General features: G+C 30.6%; 1 non-coding gene across 1 annotated transcript; it reads right to left on the bottom strand.

Moving 5' to 3' along the window:
- Window positions 1-4,511: 4,511 nt before the first annotated feature.
- On the bottom strand, window positions 4,512-4,618 carry LOC139886963 (small nucleolar RNA R71). Its single transcript, XR_011772819.1, has one exon. It is a non-coding gene; the product is annotated as a small nucleolar RNA R71 (small nucleolar RNA).
- Window positions 4,619-5,681: the final 1,063 nt, after the last annotated feature.

The following is a 5,681-nucleotide window of genomic DNA, read 5'->3' as shown; positions in this document are numbered from 1 at the left end:
GAAGATTTCATCGGATCCAGAATTACCTGGATTCTTTGAATATATGGTATGGTCCTTGTATTTATCCTTGGTCTCCTTCATGGTTAGCTCAATCCGTTTTCCAGTTCCAACTTTTCTGAGCTTTTTCAACATACTATTCTTTATCATTAAACTTCCGGCGATTAAGGTCGTTGATAATGCTAAAAACAAACATATATTTCATAGCATTATTCCTCAAGAAAGACAAGCTTTTAGTTGCAACTGTCCTATTTACAAGTGATATTCGTTTAAATAATAAAAGGTGAAGACAAAAGACAGATTCGACGAATTGAAGAAGCAAACGACCAAAAAGCTCAAAAGTACAAAATACAATCAAAGAGGTTCCAATTATTGATGAGAAACGTCTCAAAATTACAAGAGTACAAGATTCAAAACGCAAAGTATAAGATATTAAATTGTACACAAGGACGTTCGAAAATCCGGAACCGGGACCAGAGTCATCTCTCAACGCTCGACTCAACGGACTAAAAATTACAAGTCAACTATGCACATAAATATAATATAATATTTAAATAATTACTAAAATTATTTATATATTATATTTATTTATATAATCCGTCGACAAGCTAGGAGCCAAGGCTTGGTGAGCTGTAAAAACAAACTCCGCGACTCGCGGAGTTTGAAGAAGGAAAGGGCCGCGAGTCGCGGAGATTCCCTGGACTCAAATCCCTATAAAACCCAACGAATTCTGATCATTTTTAATATCATATATCCCTCCTCTCTATATCTATACGTAAATATTTATATTTATATTTTAATTTTAATTTTAATTTTAATCCTAATAATAAGGGTATGTTAGCGAATGTTGTAAGGGTGTAAGTCGAAATTATGTCCGTGTAATGCTACGCTATTTTTAATCATTGTAAGTTATGTTCAAACTTTTTAATTTAATGTCTCGTAGCTAAGTTATTATTATGCTTATTTAAAACGAAGTAATCATGATGTTGGGCTAATTACTAAAATTAGGTAATTGGGCTTTGTACCATAATTGGGGTTTGGACAAAAGAACGACACTTGTGGAAATTAGACTATGGGCTATTAATGGGCTTTATATTTGTTTAACTAAATGATAATTTGTTAATTTTAATATAAAGATTTACAATTGGATGTCCCTATAAATAACCATATACACTCGATCGGACACGATGGGCGGGGTATTTATATGGACGAATAATCTTTCATTTAACCGGACAAGGGAATGGATTAATAGCCACTAGAATTATTAAAACAGGGGTGAAATTATGTACAAGGACACTTGGCATAATTGTTAACAAAGTATTAAAACCTTGGGTTACACGCAGTCGATAACCTGGTGTAATTATTAAACAAAGTATTAAAATCTTGTTACAGTTTAAGTCCCCAATTAGTTGGAATATTTAACTTCGGGTATAAGGATAATTTGACGAGGACACTCGCACTTTATATTTATGACTGATGGACTGTTATGGACAAAAACTAGACGGACATATTAAATAATCCAGGACAAAGGACAATTAACCCATGGGCATAAAACTAAAATCAACACGTCAAACATCATGATTACGGAAGTTTAAATAAGCATAATTATTTTATTTCATATTTAATTTCCTTTATTTTATATTTAATTGCACTTCTAATTATCGCACTTTTATTTATTGTTATTCTATTTAATTGCACTTTTAATTATCGTACTTTTTAATTATCGCAATTTTATTTATCGCACTTTTATTTATCGCAATTTCATTATTGTTATTTACTTTACGCTTTAAATTAAGTTATATTTATTTTTATTATTTTACATCAGGTTTTAACTGCGACTAAAGTTTTTAAAATCGACAAATCGGTCATTAAACGGTAAAAATCCCCCTTTATAATAATAATATTACTTATATATATATTTGTATTTTTATAAAATAAAACTAATATAGCGTTAAGCTTTGTTTAAAGATTTTTTTTCCCTGTGGAACGAACCGGACTTAGTAAAAACTACACTACTGTACGATTAGGTACACTGCCTATAAGTGTTGTAGCAAGGTTTAAGTATATCCATTCAATAAATAAATAAATATCTTGTGTAAAATTGTATCGTATTTAATAGTATTTCCTAGTAAAATTTAAGCTATTTTATATACACCTCGCATAACATCAAATATTTTTAGCGCCGCTGCCGGGGAACATCTAGCTTAAAAGCCGGAAGCGCAACGCTAATATAAAAAAAATTTATTTTTAGTTTACTAATATAAAAAAATACGCTTTTGTAAAAATACGTTTTAAATATTCAAAAATATAAAAAGAAAAAGAAAAATATAAATATTTTTAAGAGTTTGTTAAATATTTAAGTTTTATAAAGTTTCTTTATTTTTATTTTATAAAAAATATAAGTTTTATTTAAATAGTTTGTGTTTATTTAAAATATAATTTTTTTTTTAAAAAAACCGAAAAAAATATAAATATATATAAATCTATTTTTTTAGATTGTTATAAAGTATTTTATTTCTATCTTAGTTTTTAAAGATAAGTTTTATTTAAATTATATAAATATTTTAATTAAATTAAAAACAGAAAAATAAAAAAAATAAAAAAAATATATATAAAAATATAAATAAAAAACAGAAACCGAATGATTTTAGCCTGGTACACGTTTAAAAATACAAATCCCGCGACTTGCGGGGGTTTTTAACTGGAAACATCGCGACTCGCGGAGCCGTCTGACACGGGTGACACAGAAACCCTAACAGCATTAATTACGGGATAATTATTATTATTATTAATCTTAAACCCTAATTAGGTTTTTAGTTTTTAATTACTTAATTTAAGTTATTATTATTTTGTTTAATTAGTTTATTTAGTTTTATTAATATATAAAAACTAATAGTTTTATAAAATAAATAATATAAAAATAATATTTTTATAAAAATTGTACTTTTTATAACTTTTAGTTTATTTTTATATTTTGTCCCTTTTTATTTGTTTTAGCATAATATTTATATTTTTCTCTCATTTTTAGTTTTAAAACATAGTTTTTGCCATAGTTATTTTTATTTCTAGATTTTTAGGCTTTGCCGTAAAACCCCTTAAGTGCGTTTTCTTTAGACTAAGATTTAGGTGCTTTAGAATTTTGCGACGCCTTTTTAAGTTTTAGTTCCTTTTTAAGATATTGCCATTTGGGATATAGTTTTACTTGTAAGCTTTAATATTTTTATAAGCAACTTTTAATTTTTAGTTTTTAGTGCCTTTTTAAGTTTCAACGCGCTACTTTCTTATTTTTATTTTTCGACGCCTTTTACCTATGTATCAATTATCACTCCAATTAGTAATCTCAATTTGCGATTATAATTTTAAGTTAGTGATAGTAATAAGGTTGGGTTAGTCGAGTGTCTTTAAGTTCTATAAGTCATTTTTTTATTATTTCTTATTTTTCGACGCCTTTTATTTTTCAACCCTTTTCTTTTTCGACGCGCTCTTTTTCTTTCTTATTTCTCGCTATTCTAGTTTTTAGGACTTAGAATTTTCTCTACTTCTTATCTAAATTTCTTAAAATTACGAAAATTTATTTTAAGTGGTTAAATTGATAGACATCAAAATTTTATGGTTCGTAGTAATAGTTGGATTTGTACGTGGACCGGGTTATTGGAGCCAAACAGTCCTCAATTATATTGAGACCAAACGAATCCTGCCCCTCTGCTGCATCTTTTGGCTATTCGAAACGTGGGCAAAATCAGAAAAGTCTATTAACTGGATAACTTATATAATTTTTCTTTCCTTTTAAAAACTAATAGGATATTCAGTGAATGCACCGAGCAAGACGTTCACCACCTTTTGTACGTTCACCACCTGTAACTAGATCAAGACATTTAGCAAATATTACCGCCGTTGATTTTTCTTTAGAATCGTCATCCAGTCGACCAAGTACTACAATTCAAATTTCCGATAATCTATTTTTTGAACCCGATCTCACAATTGAGAATCCGAAAAATATTCAGGGACGATTCGTAGATCCTGAACCATTAATTTTTTCTCCGGAACCACCAATCATTCAAACAGAGATTGTTGAGGAACGAACCATTAAATCAGAATCCTCTAGTGATTCCGATTCAACAAATTCAATTATGGAGAATCTGGAACCTTTAAGCATGGAAGACCGAATGAGAGCTAAACGCACTGGCCAAGGTCACGCAATTACTCATCCAGACATTAATGCGCCAGATTATGAAATCAAAGGACAAATTCTACATATGGTGACTAATCAATGCCAATTTAGTGGTGCGCCGAAGGAAGATCCAAACGAACATCTTCGTACCTTTAATAGGATCTGCACACTATTTAAAATAAGAGAAGGTGAGGATGAACAGATATATCTCATGTTATTTCCCTAGACTTTAAAGGGAGAAGCTAAAGATTGGTTGGAATCGTTACCTGAAGGGGCGATTGATACATGGGATGTTTTAGTTGAAAAATTTCTTAAACAATTCTTTCCTGCATCTAAAGCCGTAAGACTTCAAGGAAAAATTGTTACGTTCACACAGAAACCGAATGAAACTCTATATGAGGCATGGAAAAGATTTGGAAAGTTATTAAGAGGATGTCCGCAACATGGTTTAGACACCTGTCAAATAGTACAAATATTCTACCAAGGATGCAACATCACTACAAGAAAAGACATCGATATAGCAGCTGGTGGTTCTATTATGAAAAAAACCGAAACTGATGCTTACAAAATTATTGATAACACTGCTTCCCACTCATATGAGTGGCACCAAGAAAAAGATATCGTTAGATCATCTAAAGCAGCTAGAGCCGATTCTAGCCATGACTTAGATTCCATTTCTGTAAAGATAGATGCTGTCGAGAGACGAATGGAAAAGATGACTAAAGATATCCACTCAATACGAATTAGTTGTGAGCAGTGTGGAGGACCACATTTGACAAAAGATTGTCTCAGTATTGAACTAACAATGGAACAAAGAGATAATATTTCATATCTAAACCAAAGGCCTGGAAATAATTATCAGAATAATTATCAACCGCCAAGACCGATCTACAATCAAAACCAGAATTATAATCGAAATATTCCATACAACAACCAACAAGGTCCTAGCAATCAACAAGTATCCAATAATACTTACAACCAGCAAAGACCTAATTTTCAAAACAAACCACCACAACCCGATGATAAAAAGCCGAATTTAGAAGATATGATGACAAAGCTAGTTGAAAATCAAACGCAGTTTTTCATATCTCAGAAACAAACTAATGAACAAAATGTTCAAGCATTTAGAAATCAACAAGCTTCTATTCAAAATTTGGAACAAGAAGTAAGTAACCTAGCAAGGTTAATAGATGAAAGAAAACCGGGAAGTTTACCTAGTGATACAAATGCTAACCCCCGGAATGAAACAGCTAAAGCCATTATCACAAGAAGTGGTACAACACTTAAACCACCTGAAATACCTGTAACTTCTGATGAAGCTATTCCTACTCCACAAGAACCACAACCTGATCAAGATAAGGAAAAAGAACCGGTAGTTGAAAAGGTTAATGAGGATAACATAGTTAAGGCTAAACCTTATGTTAAACCATACCAACCACCACTTCCTTACCCAAGTAAAATGAAAAAAGAAAAACTTGAAGCCGAGCAATCCAAATTCTTGGATATGTTTAAA

The sequence above is a fragment of the Rutidosis leptorrhynchoides genome, chromosome 1 (assembly GCF_046630445.1).
Source record: "Rutidosis leptorrhynchoides isolate AG116_Rl617_1_P2 chromosome 1, CSIRO_AGI_Rlap_v1, whole genome shotgun sequence".
NCBI lineage: Eukaryota > Viridiplantae > Streptophyta > Magnoliopsida > Asterales > Asteraceae > Rutidosis > Rutidosis leptorrhynchoides.
This window is presented reverse-complemented; position numbering and strand designations above follow the sequence as displayed.